The sequence below is a fragment of the Vipera berus genome, assembly GCF_964194415.1.
Source record: "Vipera berus genome assembly, chromosome: 2".
NCBI lineage: Eukaryota > Metazoa > Chordata > Lepidosauria > Squamata > Viperidae > Vipera > Vipera berus.
In genome coordinates this window covers 99,792,483-99,815,530 of record NC_138203.1, presented here as the reverse complement: position 1 = coordinate 99,815,530, position 23,048 = coordinate 99,792,483, and the positions used below count along the sequence as shown (strand labels likewise).

Here is a 23,048-nt window from a genome sequence, read left to right as displayed (position 1 = left end):
TTCCAGTTGAATGAAAACAAAGGCAGAGTGGTGTTCCCTAGATTCTGAGCCAGGGAGCCTTCAGTTTTTTGGTTTTGTTGTTTTGGAAAAAAAAGCTATATTAAAGTTTTAAAGTTTCTATGTTTTTTTATGCACTTAATAGGGTTGGCCGGCATGCCCTGGCTTTGAAGCAGCTGGATCTTTTTCTGGAATCACACATTTGTTCTCAGCTGCAGTGCAATCTGGGGAAAAACCGTGTGTGGTTTAAGGAGTTTAGCTGACAAAGTGCTAAAAGCATATCTGCACATTTTTACCCTATGGATCCAAATAACTGCAAACATATTTGTTTGTTAGATTTATATCTAGTCTTTCATTCAGGAGCTTCCTCTGTCCTTGCCTCCCTCTCTTCTGCTATTTGTTTTTCCTATAACAACAGGCCTATGGGACAGGTTGGGCTGAGAAAGAGTGTCTGGTCTAAAGTAAACGTTCACAGCTGAGGACGGAACCTAAGTCTCCCTAATCATAGCTCACTCTCCTAACCACCACACTAGACTAAACTGGTTATCTAATTTATCTACTAAATAAAGCATATAAGTGAATATTATCCTTGTCTCTCTTGCCAGAAACTTCGCTATTACCACCCGTGCCTTAGATCATATACTTACAAGTTATATTTATCTGCTTCCATATAAAGTTCATATACTTACAAGTTATATTTAACCACTTCCATATTAAGACCAGTGCTGCAGTGTAAAGAAATAATATACAAACGCAATGGAGGTATCCGACATGAGAAGGAGCACATCAGATATTTTCCAGGGGATGCAATTCATACACTAAAGAAGAATATTTGTAGCTCAGATTTGAAAAGAGGGGTCCCTTGTGCTCTCTGAGCTTTCTTGCAGATGTTTCATTACCCAAACTAGGTAACATCATCAGTGCCGCTGATGATGTGACCAAGCTTGGGTAATGAAACATCTGCAAGGAAACGGTCAAGCTCAAAGAGCACAAAGCTCAAAGAGCACCAAGGACCCAAGATGTCTTAGCTGCATGTATGTAGAAAGAAATAATATTAGTGGCTAAAGTTGCTCATCTTACCTTTTGGCTCTTCCTTTTGAACAAACATAGATGTTTTGGGGAGGGATAACTTCAAGAGGACTCAATTCTGAGCAACATCATTTCTTTGAAGCAGGATAGAGTTGGATCTGTTCTTTCTCCTTTTCTCCTGTTTCATGCGTAGGGAATTGTTGTATCACACTGACCTGCATCATTACCAGTCCTCTTCTCCCCCTAAATGAACCTTGCCTTCTGTAGCATTAATACACGGAGAAATCAAGCTGACTGAAATAACTGTTTGATACTTAAACATATCTGGAGCATATATTGCAAAGGGCTTATCTAAGGCAGAATTCTTCTGCTATCCTGGCAGTAACAGGCCAATTCCTTTTCATACCACCAGGATTACAGAGTATTGAAATTAATTCAGTTGCAACATCAGCAGCTCCCATTTGATAGTTGCTCCTTGTCATCAACACCAGCTCTTTCTATCTAGCACACTGTGTTTCTGTTTACTGGCTTTTCCATTTTTTTGGCACTGCCCAGCATCTTCTTGTGGCAGCTGAAAGGAATGGGGAAGTCTCAGACTTTGCATATAATACAAATAAAGGGCTTTCAGCAAGTTTTTCTAATAACCACCCACTGAGAGCCACTATAGTCATTCTTTCTCTCATGCAAATTGAATCTGAAGTTCCTTTGCTTTAGGTTACTGAAACTATTACATTGGTAGAGCTCTCAAGAGGACAAATGTAATATGCCAGAAGACAGATGTAATAGTGCCAGGGCAGACAGCTGTATTATATCAGAAGTTCCTGGGTTGCAAAGTTGTTGGGCTAAATGACATTCTACTACGATGAGGCACCATTAATTATCCATAATTAAAATAATGATGCAGAGGTTCCTGCTTCTCTAGAATAGTTCTCACTTCCTTCTTGTCCTATGCAGAACCATGACTTTTGCCAGGTGAACCTGGTTCCGTCTTGCACTTTGTTTGGAAACAAAGTTTCCAAAAAGAACTTCTCCCACCAGTTCCTGCTTCCAAATTCCATAAAAGTGAATTGTTCTTAGGTACCAAAATAATCACATTTAGGCCAACGCAGGAAAAAAAATGATTAGATAAGTAACTGACGCAAAAATGCAGATTCTAATCCTATTAAGGAGATTTGTAACTACCAAAGTTTGTACTTTCGGAAAAAGTTGTTCTACAAAGGTTGTTTTTCTTGGATGAAGATGTAGAAAGCACTTGAGGAAGAAGAAAAGAAAAATCAATACAATGTACCTAAGAATTGAGACAAGAGGGACCACATTGTTCATTAAAAAGGGGATGGTTAATGTCCACTCAATTTAGAACGCAAGAGAAAGCACAATGTGAACAGAGATGGCAGTAGGATAGAAGATTCTATGACCTTATGAAATGAATGTAGCTGCACGGGTTATGCTAAAATAATTTTCCATCACAACTGATAGCTATAGGTTGCTTTCAGGCAGGTTTGTTAGCATTACCAATCAAAAAAGATCACCATACAATGATTCCACTTTCTTCTCCTTAATGGATTTGTGTCCTCTTAAAAAAAACAAGATGGTAGGAAACAAAGGCCGGAAAATGGAAAACCGGATCATCTGCAAGATAATTGCACAATGAAAATATCTTGGTTCGGAAGCACCCATGGAAAGATCACAGGACTGAAGATTGTGAATGGGTCCAAAGAATTGTTGTTAAATGGTACTGCCATTCCCCCCACCACCACCGTGCTGCCTTGATAGGCAAGTGTTCACCTGTAGGTTAACAGCAGCATGTGTAGTAGTTGCAAGAAGTCAAACACTGAAGACTATGTAGAGAGACATTACAACCTAGTAAAACTCAGAACATCACATGGACAGGTTTCATCTAATTAGGACTATGTTGTCTAGGTCAAAGTCAGCATCCCTTTAACCTGTTGCTGACCTTTCCCTACTTAATCTGACCATAGCAAAGCATATCCTGGCAATAACCTTTCACTATGTTGGCGCCTTCATCTCATCCTATCCCGGGAACAAAACAGCTTAGGTTATTGTTAGTTATACTGGTGTACAAGCATTCTTTTCTTGACACTATCCAAGAGCAGCCTCAAAGTGTACAAATGTGTTAGCTTTGTGACCTATTACTTTGGAAGGAAGTCATGTGACTCATGGATCAGAGGAAACAAGAGGTAGATAGGGACGGGTAGCAGGGAGAGTTAAGGTCATGGTGACAGAGTTTTCTGCCAGCTAATGGAAGGGTGAGAACACTTTAGCTCCGCAGTGGGGAAAGTTTATGATGAATGAAAGCAAATATACATGTCCCAGGGTAATGTTGCAGGATCCAATCTAGGTTGATCACCGGGACCAGAGATTTTGTTTTCCAAGCTTTCAGACATGTCCTGGAACCCATCCTCAGGGAACTTCTCTCGTCCCATTGACCGACCCAGATTGAATCCTGCAAAGTTTATGATAATAATCCTCTTCAATTCAGTGTTCTTCTGATCATTCCTATAACATAATCTCCAAATTACAGACACATCCATCAGACCAATAGCATTGGGAACCCCCAGCATCAAAATTTGTTCATCCCTTAAGGTGCCATAGGGTTAATAAAAATGATTTAAATGGAAACTGAGATGGGGAAAAATAAAATATAGATAGCTTATTTACCATGGAGCTAACTGCTTAAGAGGTCAATTAGCCAGGCATCTTATGTTTAACTTTAGCTGTACATTCCCCACAATTTGTATTTAATTGACCCACATTTGTTTACAGGGGGTACCTATTTTGGTTATCACCCTCATCTTATAAAGCTGGTTGTGTAAAAGCACTAGCCAATAGATGTCTGCAACTATTGCTGCCCTTTACTCTGTTTATACTTAGCCATTCATAAAATCTGTGGAACTATGTTTTAAAAGCATTGTAAAGCTTGCTCCAGTTCAGAAAATGTATAAATGTTTGGAAATAATCAGTAGCGGAAAAATTTGTATAGGTGTTATTACAGCCAACATAGCTATCATTGTCTGATTCCTGTAACATTCACTTCATGCTTTTACCATTATCTTAACTCTTTAAAAAAAACTGTTTTTTCCTGACTGCTTTTATGATGGACATTTCAGGAAATGGGGACTTTTGTGTATTGCAATGTCCAGTGTGTTTCATGATTGAGGCGCTCTTCATTTTATTTGTGGGAAAATCAAACCTGGACTTTGCAGATTGAAACTGACTAGATCAAGTGTACATAGAAGATGCAGAAAGGGTGGATAAAATGGGTGAGGCCTTTATTTATTTATTTATTTATTTATTTATTTATTTATTTATTTATTTATTTATTTATTGGACTTATATGCCGCCCTATCTCCCGAAAGGGCAGCTAACAACAATAAAAATACAATAATACAAAAGTTAAAAAAAAGAATTAAACTAGCAGCCCCAATAATAAGTTAAAAACATTTTAAAAATCCCTGTCAGTCCAGGTCCAGCCTGATGGAAAAGGAATGTTTTAAGGCCATGGTGAAGGGACCGGAGATCCGGGGCCATCCGGAGCTCAAGGGGAAGTTGGTTCCACAGGGCTGGCGCTCCCACAGAGAAGGCCCTCCCCCTGGGGGTCGCCAGCCGAAATTGTCTAGCCGACGGCACCCTGAGGAGGCCCTCCCTGTGTGAGCGCACTGGGCGATGGGAAGTCATTCCCAGCAGTAGACGGTCCTGCAAATATCCCGGGCCTAGGCCATGTAGGGCTTTAAAGGTAAGTACCAACACCTTAAATCTCACCCGGAGGGCAACCGGTAACCAGTGCAGCTCACGCAGGAGGGGTGTAATATAGGAGTATCGGGATGCTCCCATCACTACCCGCGCGGCCGCATTCTGCACCAGCTGGAGCCTCCGGGTGGTCTTCAAGGGTAGCCCCATGTAGAGAGCATTGCAGTAATCTATAGGGGAGGTAACGAGTGCGTGAGTGACCGTACGTAGGGCATCTCGGTCTAGATAGGGGCGCAACTGGCGCACCAGGCGAACCTGGGCAAATGCCCCCCTGGCCACAACTCCTATATGATCTTCAAAACTGAGTTGTGTATCCAGGAGGACGCCTAAGTTGTGCGCCCTATCAACGGGAGGCCTTGCATGATGGGAAGCAGGAGGACCCCTAATATCTACTTTCTCCAAGATATCAGTAAATGAAAAAGGATTAAATGCTGAAAAATGGCCTCAGATCAGTAAAGGAATAATTATCCGATAATTATAATTATATAAACAATTTGTTTATCACACAAACAAATGTAAGGACTAAACACAAAGTAGCAAAGAAGGCCAGGAGGAACTTCAGCCTGCAATAATCATGCCTTTTAGTCATGAAGAGCCTACAGCTTTATTAGTGCCTCCTCCATTGCTCAGAGTTTCAAGATATTTGCCTTCTGTTCCTGTTCTAAACACAGTGGACATTGTGTTTCATTGTCAGGCTGTTTGTTTAACGAGCGCTCGTTGCATCTTGGAAAACTACCACTGGCACAATGCCTCACACGCAAAAGAGGCTCCTTGCCAGTATTAACAAATCATCACCTCTTCAAAGGTTGGCCTGGTTTTGTTCTTAGACACTTTCCAAGTTTCACTTCTGCACAGGTGCAGCTAACTTAGATGTTCTGCTAAAATCAGAGGAACATTTTTGCAACAAGTACTTAACCTACAGTGAAACTCATGGGAAAGACCATGGCCTGGATTGATCCAGGAAACATTTATAATTTGAGTGCCAGGGTCTTGCTAAAATGGGCATTTTCAATGTGGTTAAAATTCAACCCAGATCCACTACCCCATTTTCACACTCCAAACCCTCAGCAGCTGTTTAAAGACAATCCATCACTCTTTTCTGTGGACATGAAATTTGAGAGCAAGGAACTGTGTGGCATTTGGAGTTTGAAGGCGAAAGGTATTTTGGAACGCACAGGGGTACCCCTATTACCCCTTTTTAAATATACTGCCTATTTTCCCAAGATAGTTTGGTTAGCTACCACACAAGCCCAGAAAAAGATGTATACAGTTGAGAGAGTTGCTGACCAGTGCTACACCTGCCTTCGTATAGCCCAAAGCATCTTCCCCTTGAAGTTCAAAATAATGCACAGTACTATGAGAAAAATCACTACTGCATCTGGATCTACTCTACATTTAGCAGCCATAAAACAAGGAAGGAAGGAAGGAAGGAAGGAAGGAAGGAAGGAAGGAAGGAAGGAAGGAAGGAAGGAAGGAAGGAAGGAAGGAAGGAAGGAAGACAGGCACTTTGCTGGTCTTGTCCTTCGTGAGGAGAAGCAGGTTCTGATCAAACTTCTGTGAATCCCATCCCTCTCTTTTTTATGAGCTACTGAATGCCATCAATCTTTCCTTCAGTAGTGGCAAGCTCAGGTCAATTTTCTCAAACCTGCTGCACAGAACTAGTTTTGAACTGGCAGAGATTTGTTATGTAGAATAGTCAATGAACTCTTTTGGATTTTGCAACACACTTCTTAAATTCATTGGGATTCATACTGCACAATCAAATTTGTACAGGATCAGCCACAGATAATATCTCTCGCATAAAGCATCCTCGCAGCCTATGAAACCACCTGGTCAAGGTGGTCTTGATCTACATGTTAGATTTACTAAGTATTTGGAAGATGCACATAATAGGAGAGAGTTGTATAAAATCTGTAGATGCCAGGTATTCAATGTGCAGCTCTTGTGTTAGCACAGGCAAGTCAGGATACAGGCGGAAAGTTTTTGAAGGCACTTGTCTGTCTTCAGTTGAGAGGAGATGCTTCTTTGGATCCCACCTCTTATGGGTTTACCACTAATACGATAAGGATCTAGAAGAGAGAACTGGAGAGTTGAAATTTTTTGCCTTTGATGAAATTGAATTACACAGGATTAAGAAGGATTGTGCCCAGTGCCTCCATTTCTTTTAGAGGAAAGAATGTGACATTTCTCTTTGCTCTTGCAGCCACTCAATGTAAGCCAAAATGGACAGTCAATCTTTTTAGCTGTTCTATCATGAGTCCCTTCAAAACCTGGGATCTTTTAAAAATTAGTTGGTATATTTTTTCCCTGCAAGCAAGTAATATATGCATGCAATTTTTAAATAAAAGACTCTAGATTAGGCCTCTTGTCCACAGAAATACCATTAACTTGAAAAAATATAAATTAGGAGAAAAAGCTGTGGTGGCGCAGTGGTTAGAATGCAGTATTGCAGGCTAATTTGACTCAGCTTTCCATCTTTCCAAAGTCAGTAAAATGATTGTTGGGGGCAATATGCTGACTCTGTAAACTGCTTAGAGAGGGCGGTAAAGCACTGTGAAGTGGTATATAAGTCTCATAATGTTTTATAATGTTCTGGAAGGAAACATGTTATTCAGATAGTTATAGAAGGAGAGGCAACGTGGAAGGGGGGAGAGACAGGGTTTCTTCATCCCAAACTTCATACATTAGTTGCTGTGCAAAGCACCATTTTCCTAATTATTATAGACTGCATTCAGATCTGCTCTACTGACAATAAGAAGCATGATGATAAGTCCAGATTCAGAAAGCCAAAGCCTCTCTCATTAACTGATAATTGCATTTTCTATAAAGATATTCTGGGAATTGAAGAACCCCATAGAAATTTTCTAAACAAAAAATTATTTTCTGAAAATATTAATATCTTAATATGAATATGTGAGTTGCCTACATCTAAAGTAGAGGCATGTTTATTTTCTCTTGTTTTTCCCACTTTGTAGAGGAACATGGGGGAATGTTCCACTTCCACCCTTGCTTATTAATATCTGCATGGAACTCTTGGTTTGGGCTATTAAATGACACAGAGAACTCTATAGAGTAGTAGAGTTAGCAACGTGTAATATAAATAAAATATAGAGAGAGGTTTCTTCAGATATGGATAGATAGGAATCATTAAACACACTCAAAATGAATATTATTCCTAGATTAATTTATATTCTGAGAGAAATTCCAGTTTATGTACATGGAAAATATTTTCAGAAAAACAGCAACAACACTGCAGCAGAATTGTGTGTGATTTAACAAAGTCACAAACTCTTTGATGTTTTGTGATTTCCTGCCCCATTTTTGCATTTCAATGGCAAGATGACTTTGGAAGCCAAGGAAGCTACTGGTTGCAGCTAGGTTGCCTCAAGTTGCTTTCCAAATGATACATCTAACAACTGGCGTGGCTAATGCAAAGGATCAGCTCAAATGGGATTTCACAGCTCTTGTAGCTCATGTCCCAGAGTTGATGGAAGAGCACCATGTGCCTCTGGATGGTAATTATTGCAGGCAGTGCATTGCTTGAACAAAAAGCTTTTAAGCTCACCAGCTGCACTTTCAGAATTTTGGTTCATTTAGAACTGTTTTGCAAGCTCTGGCTTTTAAGGATTAGTTGTTTCTGAAGAGAGATCAAGAGCCCGATAGAGCAGGAAAATGGCTTTTCAATTCTTTGAGAGAAATGTACACCTGAGGAACCAAATATCATAAAATTGATGTTTGTTTGGATTTTGTTTTCTTTCAGACCAAGGCTTGTATATCACAGTCCTCTTGATTTTACTATGGAGTACATCTAACATTGATCTAAACAATTACGTTTTGTAGTTCATTCCCCTGTAGAGCAGTGCCTTCCTTGCAATTCCTTCCTCTTACAGAGTAATCCACATAAATAGAACAGGAGGGAAATTGATCCATGTTAATTAGCAGTAGATCTAGGCTGTTTATTTTTGCTTTGTTTAGTGGCATTTGACCTTGAAACAGAAACTTACCGTCCATAGAAACAAGTGGGATATATTGAGAATTTAACCAATTGGAAGACCCCAACCCACAACATTATTTGATCATGAGAGAGAGAAGGGTTATCTTGTATTAAAAATACAAATGCACTTCATTTGACAGTGAGCCCAATTTTGTTTACAAAAATAACATTCAGCAAAAATGTTTGAGAAAGGGAAAGTTGTGGTTTTGGAAAGATAGTAACTATGCACCCTGCAGGAAAATTAAAGGGATAAATAAGTCCAGTGGTTAGGATGACTTGCTCCATTCAAGAAGGAATGGTCAAGGACAATGCGTCTCCTTGTCTCTGTGACATGTTTGCTAGATTCTTTGCAAATAAAATGACTCGTATCCCTCAGATACCTTTTCGATGGAGTCTAAAATGCAATCTGGGATAACATCTTGTGACACCGTCATTCAACCTTGTGGAGACTGAGTAACAGCATAGAAGCCTCTAATAAGATTTCCACCACATGTGGCTAGATCTATATTCTTCACGGCTTCTTTCGCTGAGTATGAGTAGCTAGAGTCAAGAGATGGTGAATGCTTCTTTGAGAGAAGGCATAGTACTTCAGCCTTGGAAGAAATGGTGATAGGCTGTCTCTTGAAGAAACCCTCTCTTGATCAGGCTAACTTTTACCAGGTATTTAACCTTCCCTTTCTGAGGAAAGTGCTGGAGAAAGTAATTGGCTCCCACATGAAGCCAATTATCTGAATCCTTTCCATTCTGGACTCAGACTCAGGCACGAGACAGAAACAGCATTGGTTGTCCTGATGGGTAACCTGAGAGTGCTTCTCTTTGTCTTATCAGACTACTTGTTATCTTAATACTACCGTACTGACCATGGTATCTTATTGAATTGCCTATTTGGGTTGGAAAATTGGGGCATTGTTTTCTTACGGTTCTGTTTCAATTACCTGTGGAGGCTTCAGTCATTATTAAGGGGAGATGAGTAGTCAAGCCTAAAAATTAGTCTAACATGGACTCCCTCAGAACTCGGCTCTCATTTCATTTCTGTTTAACATGTATATGAAAACACCAAGAAGTTTGGGATAAGATATCATTATGTGGATGATACTCAGTCGCACATTGCTAACCTTGGCCAAATCAGAAGTGTTTGTTTAATAATCAAATTTGTATAGCCATCCATCTTACCAAATGAGACTCTGAGCAGCACATAAAAAATATGAGAATTCTTCCTCAAGTGAGAGGAGGTTGTGAGTTTGGCCGGACAAAATAAGCCCATAGGTTGAATACCAGAAAAACAGAATTATTATTTATTCCCGAACATCAGTGGTGGTTCCTCATGCTCCAGTGATGATTTTTCTCACCCTGTCTACAGCCTAAGGTTTCTTCTGGACTCATAGCTCTAGGTGGAGCAGAAGGTGGAAGCCAGGCCCAATGGGACCTTTACCCATGTTTGTCTGGTTGAAGCCCTACCTGGATCACAAAGCCATTATTATTATCACTTATGCTCTCATTGCCAATAAACCTGCAGTACTATAGCATACTCTGTATGAGGCTGCCTTTGAAGACAACCTGTAAAGTTCAGCTGGTGCAATGTGAGGCAACCAGGATATTTGGAGATGAGAGTTGCCAGTATTATTTAATGCCAATTATCCACTTAATTCAGTAAGTTTCCAGCCCCAGTGCTGATTATTACCTACAAAGTTCTACAGTATATAGCTTGATTTCAGGGCAACAGAAGAAATGAGGTTACTTAGGATTACCATCACAAAAGATCAAAGGGGCATGGACCTAAAGGCAAGTCTTCTCCTTGATAAGATGTTGTGAAACAATTTATCTCCAGAGATGCATCATGTAGTCTCCTTACTGGCTCTCCTTAGAGCTGTTAAACAGTCTTATTTCTCTGAATGTTTGGAGATTGATTTTAGTTGTCTGATTGATGGTTGATTTGTGGCTGCAATCTTTTTATTCTGCTGGTATTGAATTGCATATTTTACCTTGTGAGCCATCCGTAGTTGTATGGACTGAGTGCTATATAAACCTTTGCAGATAAATCAGTCCATCAATTGTTTGTCTACAACCTAGGATATCTGGGGTAAAACTGTGATCTCCATAAATCTGTTTGAAAGAATTTGAAAGCAGTTAAATGCATCTTGCCGGTGAGAGTCAGTAGCTTTGGAACGTAACTGATGTGTGTCACACCAAAACTTATATTGTGTTGGTGCAGGCAGGGAAAAGTTTCCTGGATTTGTCTTTTGACAAGGGTGGTGATTGGAATATCTTGGTGCTTGTTTTGGACTTCAAAGCTATTGGTGGTCTCGAGTTACAGTAGAGGTTGAAATCATCAAAGGTCTTCTACTTCACAAAAGAACCAAGATCATGAAATGTGGTTTCCATGCTATTGGGACTCAGTTGTAGCAAACAAGTGTGGTAACCTATTGCCTGTTAAAACAACTACCATTTATTTGGATTTAACGATGTAGATTTCTATGCAAAAATCATTGTCGTTACCCCTATTTTTCTTAAATTGTGAATGAGGAAGGGAAACTGTAGTTTTCAGCCAGAACTTTCTGGATTTAGACATTAGGCCTGTCATTAAGCAATGACGGATTAGATCTTCTAATAACCCATTAAGGTCTTCTCTCTGAGGTTTGGATCAGAGCTGGTGATAAATTTCTTCAGCAAGCCCTGTATATATATCTGGTTCTCCTACTGCATTGATAACTTCTGATTGAGAGATAGAAAAATTTCCCTACAAGAAGAAGAATAAAAGATAAAAGAGGGGGAGAACAACGAGGAGGAATTTCACAAGGAAAATAGAATCATGGGTATTACAGATTCCTCATTTAATTTATGCCTACAGTGGTACCAAGTAGAAGAATCTGTCAGCAGGATATCATTCTTAGCTAAAGGAATTTGGTGTCTGCCTCCAGGGTGATGATCATTAAACTGGCTTTGAAGAAATTAGCAGACACATTCAGTGAGTACTGTTGGGATATACCCAACCAGGCAGGGAGGAAGACTCAAGCAAGGGATTAGCTTGAACTGTGCAACTGCAAGGGATTCAGGACTGACACCCCCCTCCCCCAAAGGACTATATCTCTTCCCAAGAGAAGGTAAGCAGTCTGGGAGATTCCTGTATAACAGGCAGAATATAATGAAGTAGTTAGCTTGAACTCTATACATGTGGATCTGGTTGCTTGAACCTGACTCCTGGCCACCATCATTGCTACTTGGAGTCTTGAGGTCCAGAGCAGATAGACTTCCAGATACCAAATGCTGAAGATGAAAATATCTCTTTCACGTCCTGCTTGTGAACTTCCAGAGATGCTTCTAGAGGTGCTAATAGCCATTTAGGAAACAGGAAGCTTATGTGGCAAGGTATATATTATTTTATTTATTTATTTTAATTCCATTTATATCCCGCCCTTCTCCGAAGACTCAGGGCGGCTTACAAGCTTAGCAGTAGCCTTCATTCTATGTATATGCCTGCTTATTAGGGCTTTCACACACCCCCCAAGCGGCATTATTTGCCATACTGTCCTTGTCCTCCCTTACAAAAACAACTAAATCCAAAAACATAAATGGAAGGAATCACCTTTAAACTATGCGCTGCTGGAAAATTCTGCCCTCACTTTGTGCTCGTCTTTCTCCACAGGTTGAAAGGCAAATGGGCTGATGATGTCTCCTCTGTTGAGCAGCAGAGCTATAAACTGAACTGGGAGTTCCTCAAATGCAAAACATACGAGTGGTTTGGCTAGATTAAAGCTGACATTAAGAACAAACACGTAAGTTTTGGCACATTGTTGGAATCGATATATTTGTTTCCTCCTCTTTTTCCCCCTCCTCTAGTTTTAATTGCAAACTTGATTTTTCCACAGCTCCAGCTGTGTCTTTGGAGATTACTAAGATTTATTGGATGTGCTTATTTACACAAGTTTCAGACCCACTAAAAAGCAATTATGTAGGCATGCTGGGAGCAGACCTATATGATTAAGCATACAGTTTGAGCAGCATTGTTCACTTGCTTCTGTCCACAAAGTCTAGGAAACTGTCTTTCAGGGTGACAAAGAGTAGCCTTCCTCTCCACCACCACCTAAATCTGATGAGGGGTACCAGTCTGGGCTGCAAAATTATGCACAACTGCTAAAAAGCAGCAAAATGGCATATAATGCTATAATATAGCACTTGTGCCTTGTAACAGTCATGAACCCCAGATCCGGTAACCCTTCTTTCATTACTGCCCTGCATTTATTTTTGTATAATTCTTCTTGGGAAGATCAATGGTTGGCTGTTGCCCTTCTCCCTTTCTTTTTTATACCTGCTCCCTCCAGGTGTACACAGATTTCTATCCTGTCAAGGAGTCTGGAGCTCATCATTCTAGTTGACTTTGGACATTCAAATTTTCTATTAGAGGAAAAAGTTTATGAATAGCTATTCTTGCAGCAACATTGTGCTTTTCTGACTTTTAAGTAGCTTCATCCTGGGGGAGACAAACAAACATAAGCTATCCTATCTTTTAACCACAAGAGCTTTGGAAAGGCTGTGATGGAATGATCAATATTCTCTGAAATGCTGAGCTCTCACCTCAGGAGAATGCACTTGATTCAGCAATTTGCTGCAATCTAGCTCTGGCCTCAGAAACTTCTCAAAGGAGCTAAGCCATTTTTTTTCTTTTTACAAGAATATGAATGTGTTTTCTACATTGGAATCCCAATAGACATTTAGCCATGCATTTTGGGATGAACACCCTTCGAATAGTGCGGGAGTATGAGCGGATTTCCAGAAAACATTGCAGACTACAGGAACCATTTGCGCATCAGTTTGAGATGCAGACAACGCAGACTCACTTCCAACAGCCCGCGCTTGTTCTTCAACAGTGAAGGGACACAGGGCAGAAGACATCCTGCAGTCAATAAGGCTCCACACACGTTTGCACTGCTCAGGTGGCCCTGAGGACACAGGTAAACCTCCAAATGGCTTCAGCGACCCTCTAAAAGAATGCAAATGACCAGCTATCTGCAAGGAGTGTAAATCCTTCCATTCCCCACCATCCGGTCAGAGCTGAAGAAGCTTCTTGGATGAGAAGCAAAACATCTTCAAAGAAAACATCTTTAAAGGAAGTCCAGTTGCCTCCTGAAAAAGCACCTTTGGGAAAACCATGACCTGGAAGACCGAGAATCTCCACAGACCTGTACATTGGAATGTTATCTCTTCCCTCATTTCTCCCACATATGCTTGATTGGATGAGATTAGTCAAAGATGAATTGACCTTTATTTTGACTGATCTATTTGTTAATTTGGTCCCAAGCTTCAGATGACATGAGTATGCGCAATAGGAAAAAAAGTGTGCTACTCTTGCCTGTTGTGTAGCTGTTAAGATGGGTCTTTAGAATGAAAAAGAGGGGAAGGGGAGGGAGGGGAAGGGAAGGGGCCAGTTTCATGAAGTGGTTGTAGGTCTAAAAGCCAAGAGACTGTGAGTTTTAGTCCTGCCTTAGATATGAAATCCAGCTGGGTGAACATGGGCCTGTCTTTCTGCCTCAGCCCAATGTTGTGAAACATTGGGCTCAGCCCTGGTAGGGTTCTTGTAGGGAAAAATAGGAGCCAGAAGGAGTATTATATATGTTTTCTGCCTTGAGTTATTTATAAAAAAAATAATAAAGAGGGGAAAGGGAAGGGAGGAAAGGGAGGAAGGATAATTCAGATGCAGATTTTTGAACTCTCCGAGCCCTTCTGTTCAGCTCAATGTCACTTATTAGTTTTGCTTTCTTCTCTCTGCTTAAAAAAAATCCCTGAAACAAAAACCTTCTGTTTTTTCTGTCGTTGCACATTAAGAACCTTACACATTGTGCTGGAAGAAACCATAACATTCCCATCCATCACTTAATTGGAATTCTTTGATTGTCCATGCAACTTGCTGGTAATTCAGTGTGAGAAATTAATAGCTAACTAGTTAAAGAATCATAGCAGGGGAAACACATAACAGTCTTATAATCTTTTTGTAATAGATGCTTGTTTTCAGACCTCCCAGTTAAACAGGAACGAAAGGGCACCTGACAGACAATGAGAATTTATGCAACCGCATTTTGTTCTCAGATTCACTCAGTGTGATCATTCATTTATTTCCAAGAGTCCATTGCAAAACTCAGCCCATGGCAAACTTTGTTGGTGCTTTTGCAAGGTAGATTCAGGAGCCTTGGTGGAGCAGTGGGCTAATGCCTCCTTGCGTAGCACCAGCTGCCTGCAATTAGTGCAGGTTCGCATCCCACCAGGCTCAAGGTTGACTCAGCCTTCCATCCTTCCGAGGTAGGTAAAATGAGGACCCAGATTGTTGGGGGCAATAAGCTGACTTTGTAATAATGCCACTTGGGGGTGTGTGTGTGAAAGCCCTAATAAGCAGGCATATACATAGTATGAAGGCTACTGCTACTGCTAAGCTTGTAAGCCGCCCTGAGTCTTCGGAGAAGGGCGGGATATAAATGGAATTAAAATAAATAAATAAAATAAAAAGCTTTTCAGTTTTCAATAGTGGCAAAACTCTGCAGCTCGGGTATAGGATGAGGGTGAAGGTTTGTTCTCTGAGCTCATGGGTTGGTTTCGAACGTTTCCTTACCAGGCTAGGTAACATCTTCAGCAGAGTTTAGGGTGTGAGGGTCTTGTGATGGGTCAGGTGGGAGTCATCAGCAAGAGGCTTGTAATGGGTCTTGTGATGGGGTGGTTACATCAAATCAGGGTCACTGACAGGTGAACTGTTGGTTGGGGGGCTTGCGTGGGTTGGTTGAGGGTCGGTGCTGTCTCTGGTTGGCTGTGCGGTTGATTTGGATTCTGAGGGATTGGTAGGCTGGTTGTAGGTCGATGTGTCTGTTAATGGAATTGCTTGTGGAGTGCCAGGCTTCAACAAACTCTCGGGTGTGGCAGGTGGCAGCGTGGCTAATGATTCTGGCATTGCTCCAATTGACCTGGTGTCTTTTGATGTTGGTGTGGGTAGAGATTAAGCATTTGGGATCGTGGTGTTTGACTGACAGCCAGTGTTCATGGATCCTGGTTTTTAACTGATGCGATATTTGTCCCACATAGAATTGTATTCCCTATGATACCAACTGGCTAATTAAGCCTGCTGTTTTGAGATGTGAAATGTTCGATCCAACAATCTGAAGGAAGCCTAGAAAATGGTCAGCTGTCATACTTAATGGCGATAAAGTCATACAAGCATTCTCTTCTACTCTAAGACAGAAGTTGTTATGGAGTCATTCACTGCCCCTTTTCTCTCTCGCTTTTTTCCAAAACATTCTCCAGCTGGTTTTTTGAAGGGTGTTGTTTGCATTCAATACCGTGAGTGAGTGAGTGTATGCAGTTACTTGCTTTTTTATTGCCTTTTAATTAATAACAAAAAAGAGGGGAAAAATAGGAGCAAAGCACAAAGATAAAAGGGATGGAGATGCATGCATTGTCAAAGAGGAGGGGAAAAAAGAAAACATAAAAAGTACTTATCGTGTGCTTGAGTTATGTATTCTAAAGTTCTTAGAATCAAACAGATCCCGTGGAAAGGCTGGCTTCACCTATCTAGTAGACAGAACTTAGGACTGCCCCCCCGACCTTCGCTCATTTCGCCGGGACCTGAAAACCTGGCTCTTCGATCTGTTTGGTCCAGACTGTGGGGTTGTTAATTTAACTGGATTTTAGATTTACTCTTGGGGCTTGAATTTAATTTAATTGTTTTAATTGTTTTTAATTTTTTGTATTCATGGTTTTAACTGCCCTGTAAACCGCCCTGAGTCCTACGGGAATAGGGCGGTATACAAATCCATATATATATATATATATATATATATATATATATATATATATATATATATATATATATATATATATATATATATATATATATATATATATATACAGCTAGAAGGAGTTTAATTTCATATTTCAAGAAGTAGGCAGGGACCCTTCCTAGCTTGCTATTCTGCCCCAAAGAAATTCCTCCTCCTTCTCCTCCTCCTCCTCCTTCTCCTCCTCCTCCTCCTCCTCCTCCTCCTCCTCCTCCTCCTCCTCCTCCTCCTCCTCCTCCTCCTCCTGCAGTTGGCTCTGCAATATAAACGTGGAAATGAAATCTTCAGCCATGTTTGAAACTAATGAGGCTTCTGGATGTTGATCTGAAAACACTAAAATCTGAAACTAAGATGCAGCCTCATGATTTTCCTTAGGTGGTTTTTATTGAGTCTTCTCCCTGCTCAAATTGCCTGTTCAAACTTTCCCCCCAATTCCCAAATAGAGAAATTGAGTGGATCCTTTTTCTGCATTTCTCCTGGAGAACAAAAGATTCTTGAACAAATTTGTTAAGAGTTCCTCAGTGGTGATACAGCAGTAAAAATTGTCTCACCTTGCCTTCCATTGGGATTTAACTGAGTATGCAAAGCCCAGAGGATTGCAGACTCGAGGAAAAATAATTGTAGGATGAATGATAGGAGATACACAATGCTGGGCCACTCTACAATTAAATAAGTGTAATAATATCCCACTCCAGCAATGAAGATTTCATTCCAATTGTGTCCTCAAAGATCTACCACAGACTGCTGTTAATCAAACTGAAATTAGCACTAGAAGTAATAAAATGCAGAATAATTTCTCTTCCTATCGCTACTCATCACTTTCTACAGACACAGAGGGAAGTAGGAGTGTACAGATCAGCTTCTGTGATTGACAGGCTCAGTGTAAATACTCCCAAGAGCTTAACATCCTGTACTTGCCTATTTGACTGCATTGTGTGCTTTTTGCATGTTGTAGAAGCTGCAGTGACTGAATTCCCATGCCCTGCTCTAGATTTGAAAAGGGCCATTGGTGCCAACCTTTCCTGGGACTTCTCCCAGGAAAATGCTGGTGCCTGATATATACCATTAATAGAAATGTGACCTCCTTATCACAGCTTTAAGACAACCCGTCTGGGAAGAGTGGTGTTATGTGCTCCTTGAAAACAGTTGATAAATAGCCTCTTAATCACTAGCCAAAATAGAATTGTTCAGCAACACTAGAGAAGTGTGGAAAGCACAATCACTATTATTTCACTCTGAAATAATGGGTGGTGCTTCGGTTCTGGTTCCTTATTTGGGATTTTACCCAGCCTATCAGCACCCAGCTATGCTTGTCAGTGTTTGGAAGCTAGCAGCGTTAGCTCTGGTTTGGTCCTTCCAAGTCAAGTGATGGGCACAGCAGAGATTCCGAGAATGCTCTTTATTATAGCCAGGTAGAATATCAAAATCTTGAATCCTGTTCACGTTTTCCTCAATCCCATCTTAAAGTGAACAAAATCAAGGCAGGTTTGTTTTGAATTTCCATCTCATACTTCCCCCTGTCTCAGGATTGGAAAATCTCTTTTCCAAATCCCTCCTTAATGGCCCACTCATATCTTACCAAGATCCACTCTAAATTTCTTTACAAGTAGTACTGGAGTGAGAGAGAGCGTTAAAAAAATGCCTTAGGTCCAAGTAAGATGCAGAAGTCGAAAAACAATGCAGAAGAAGGCAAGGATAAACTATGCGTACTATTGCCAAGCAAAAAATCACATGGACAGGATTCTCAGCTCCCAAGCATCTCATTAACTTTCTGCCATCCTAAGAGGATGTCATTAAGCCTAAAGGCAGATATAAATCTGTGTGTAAAACAGCAATTTCTCCATGCTTCCGACAACAAATATCTCTCATGGCTATCTTGTGTAATGTTTGGACAGAGCATGTGGGAGAGTGTCAGCAATAGAATTAGAGACAAAACACAGATGATAAACTAATCACCCTGTGGGACAAAGCTCTATCTGGATTAGGCCTGTGTTCAATGTTCGTTGGCTTGAGCCTTTGTTTTGAAAGTTTTGCCTGTTAGACAGCCAAATATTCTTGAACATATTCTCTCTAAGCATTGGGTAACTTTTGTGCTGTGCACTATTAATCTCTAACTTTCTCAAAGGCTGCCTTCACTGCTGCTGTTTTTCACTGATGGATAAGCTAGTTCGGCTATTGAATTCAGTGGGTTTTAGTGGATATTGTATATGTGTAGGGGAAAAAATAAAGGTATTGTCATTAGTGGCTTTGAGCACTTGCTTTGGTTGAAAGGCAGAGCGGGTTAATTTATCACAAAATAAAACGCCAGTTAGAACACACTTGGTTCAATGCCTCATGAAACCATTAGTCAAAAAATATATTAGTTATAACATCACAGCAAAAGCAAGCAGCCTGCCGTTATGGTGTTCAAACAGGAAGATCAGGTATCCTCTCCCTAACCACTAATATTGAGTGATTTCCATATCTCTGAATCATGCAATATGTCAAGTCTGCAGTCAACAGGCACTCTGATTTCATTGTCACAAATGACAAGTTCCATCTGGTTTTCTTTCCCATCTGTTACAACTATGTCAGGATAGGAACAACCAGAAAGGGTTAGTGCAAGTCCCCTAAATCAATTATGCCTGCTGGATTTTTCGACTTTGATTTGCACAGTTCTGCCATTACCTCGGGGTCTGATTTTCTGTCACTGAGAAACTTAGAAATAAGAATGTTGATATGGTTTCTCCATGTCCTGAATTTCTATTCTGTATAAAATGCCTTGGGGATATCTCACGAGCGTCCTGTGCTCAGCAACAGTATCCTTAGTTTCAGTAATTATAGTCATACTAATGGTTATGTTCATATGATTTATATCTTCATTGTGTTTCTCTTTCCCTTCTAAATGGGCCCTTATTGGTGTGATGAACTTTCACTGTAAACAAATATATTTTACCAATGAAATAAAGCAATATTCTAAAGTAGGGGGGGGCAGAATTAATTACTAAAACAATCTCAGAGTCATTAAAACATTAGAGTGACAATGCATAACTGAACTGAATTGTCATTTTTTTTAAAAAAAAGGCTTACAAATGATACTAGATAGATAGATAATCTTAATTGTCATTTTTTTCCTGTGGGTTCAATGGCCCACATTAAAAATAAATTTTTGTTGCTTTCTCTCAAACTGTACACACCCATAACACACATTTAAACATACTATATACAGCATATGTACAGACCTACCTCCTTACATATAAGTACCATATAAATATTAATCACTGTCTACCTTCAATACATTAATGCTGTATGGAACAAAACTGTGACTGAATCTGAATCTGCTTTGGATACCACGGAGCCTCCTCCCAGAAGGTAACAAGGAAAATATGTCGTGAAGAGGATGTGTAATGTCCCAGACAATCTTACGGACCCTGCACAAGCAACGCTTATGTGCTATGTCCTGGATGGAAGGGAGAGAACTGCCAAGAATCTTTTCTGCCGTCCTCACCACTCTCTGCACTGCCTTCCTATCTGAAGCAGTGATGCTTCGTTCTAAACCAGACTGTGATGCTGTAGGACAGGAGGCTCTCGATCGTCCCTCTGTAGAAAGTGGTAAGGGCAGGGGAAGGAAGATGTGCTGCTGTGCCCGCTTCATACTTTGTTTGAGTGTACGTTAATGGATAGAAGCTAATCTGTTCTATAAAATGCATGACCTCTATTGTAGAATTTTATTTACCTCAGTAATCTTATTTGGAATGGTATTTTTTTCAATAATTCCATTGCAATGGCATGCTTCAAAAAGAATCTCAAGTGAAACCATGGATACCAATGCATTTTATTGAAGGACCCTGTCCATCATGCTTATCATTCTTGTTCCAAATAGTGATAGGACCAAGACCAGAATGTTTATTGACTAATATAATTTATTAGAAATAAGATCTAAAACGGGTATTGGCAGCACGGGCAAGAGGATTACGGGAACATGACTGTAGAACACCTAGTGATTAAAGACTGTCTTAGAGGCATTGCCACTATTCCGTCAGCGGAGTCATTTTTGGGCAGGCATCCACCTTGGTTCCTGATGACTTGTTGAGAGAAAATATGGCTAAACACCCATTTACTTCAACAAGATTTTAGAAAATAGTGTTTTGGTGAAGTGAGCTCTCTGAATCAGACTTCAATGTTGTCTTTTCTGCTTTCTTAATGACAGCTCTTTTTTTGGCAAGGTCATGACTATCAATTTTAAACTATTCTCCACTCAGCCAACTTTTCTAATTAGAGTTTCCAAAGCAGCAATTGGGTTGTTTCCATACCATTATGTCCTGGATTGGGGGAGGGGAGAGAGAGAGAGCGGGAGATAGAAACAGAGAATCGGCATTGACCCTACATTTGTTCTCTTTTGCAAAAGCATCCTAGAAAGAATGTATTCACCTTTTCCTGAAAAAAGATTTGGTGAATATAATATTTATAGAGAAAGAGAACAGACATTTTGTCCCACAATCATTTGCCGCTATGTTTTTGTTCTCTGCAAAACTTTCATGAAACGTCTATACAAATGTCCAATTAGTACTTTTAAAACTCTTTGCTTAGAGCTACAAATGAACTTGCTGGGAACTTAGAAGAGCTGTGTTGTGGCATATATGGTGAACTCAGAAAACCACCTTCTCCCAGACGGAGAAGGAACAGCCATGTCTGGGTTGCTTTCAGATGAGATGCCATCACCGATCTGAGGTTTGAAGTCTAAAATTCAAGGGTTGAGACTCCTAGACGGGATTAAACTATACTTAGAAGGGTTATTATCAAAGGACGCTAGGCAGCAGCTTTTAACTGTCTGATTCAACATTGATCTAAAACAGTTGTGCTTTTTATTATTTCAGTGGAATATATAGGCTGGCTCCACAAAATGCCTAATCTCTGTTGAAGATGGTCTCTTTGTTGCAGTAAATCTTCTGGATTGATATTCTTTCTAGTGCATTCATTACAATTTGGGGGTACTGATGGAATTTCAAAGTACTGTACTTAGAAGGTTACCTTCCTCCCATAAAATATGAACTGTAATGGGTAGAAGAGTTGTGGTTTTTGCATTTTCTACTGTATATGTATAATATAGAAATTATTGATTAGGTACAAATTTATCCTCTACCCAGAAGATAGCAATTTAATGTTAAATAGCTCCCTTTCTATATATATGTATAGAAATACACACACACACACACACACACACACACACACACACACACACACACATTTAGTTGGGTCTAATTCTCAGAGTGTGCCTGGATAAGTCTCTGCAATTAAAATTTGGTGGAATATGCAGAAGATATTTAAGCAAAGGATAAAGTTTTGTCCGCAATTGTTCTTATTGGGCATAATTACAGATACTACTGTTGTGGACACCAAGTTGATGCTGAACTTAATTACGGCAGCAAGACTTTTAGTAGGTCAATATTGGAAGAAGGAGGAACTGCCGACTATAGAAGAATGGACTCTAAAAGTTTCTGACCTGGCGGAAATGGCAAAGATTTTGGCTTATTTGAAAGACCATTCGCAACAACGTTATATTATGGAGTGGAAAAAGTGGATTGATTATATCCAGAACAAATATGGGACCAAAAAGTTTCATTTAGCATTTGTATAAGTTTTTTTTATGTGATATTAGTATTGCTTGTAGTCATTTCATATGAGCTAGAGTGCGATAGACTTAATAGTTTATTGTTGTTAGCATATGGTTGTTTATGATTGTTTCTACTTTTATACCTTGTATTTAGCTCTGGGAAGTCGGGGAGGGGGGAGGGGGGAAGGGGGGGAGGGTTACGGAGGGTTAGGAAGGGTTGGGTGGGGGGAGGGGGGGAGGGATTGTTAAAGATAAAATGTATTGTAAAACTTTTCAATAAAAAAAAAGTCTCTGCAATTTTCTGGCTAAGTTTTTCAGAAGTGGTTTGCCATTGTTTTCCTTCCTTCCAAGATTGACCAACCCAAGGTCACCCAGCTGCTTTGTGCCTAAGGCAGGAATAGAAGTCATGGTCTCCTAGTGTCTACCCTGATGCCTTAACCACTATATCAAAATGGCTTTTTAAAGACTTGTGTGTGTGCATATGTGTGTATGGCTTTGTGACCATGGCAGTACTAGAACTTACAATCTCCCGGTTTCTATCTTGATTCCTTAATCACAACACCAAACTGGCTTTCTGTAGATACATTAAATAGTAATAAACAACATTAAACAAATGTATTTTAAAATGGCATAGAAAAGATAATGAGTTAAAAAGACCTGTATTGTCTTTAACCTGAAATTCTCAATTAAGCAATGAATATTCCCGTCTGTCTTGTCAGTAATCTCTGAACTTATGCACTTATTGTATAGTGATATATATTGGAGATGCGAGACTAAGTCTCAACTCCCAGTGACTAATAGACAAGTCCCTGCAGTTTTCTTGGCAATGCTGTATTTTTGGAAGTGGTTTACA

General features: G+C 40.0%; 1 protein-coding gene across 2 annotated transcripts in view; it reads left to right on the top strand.

The window, feature by feature from the left end:
* The window catches only part of FRMPD1 (FERM and PDZ domain containing 1), a 74,427-nt gene that overhangs the window by 12,048 nt on the left and 39,331 nt on the right, over positions 1–23,048 (top strand). For both annotated transcript variants that reach the window (XM_081317788.1, XM_081317787.1), the window contains exon 2: positions 12,432–12,561. The gene's annotated coding sequence lies outside the window, so the exon portion shown is untranslated. The remainder of the gene's footprint in view (positions 1–12,431; positions 12,562–23,048) is intronic.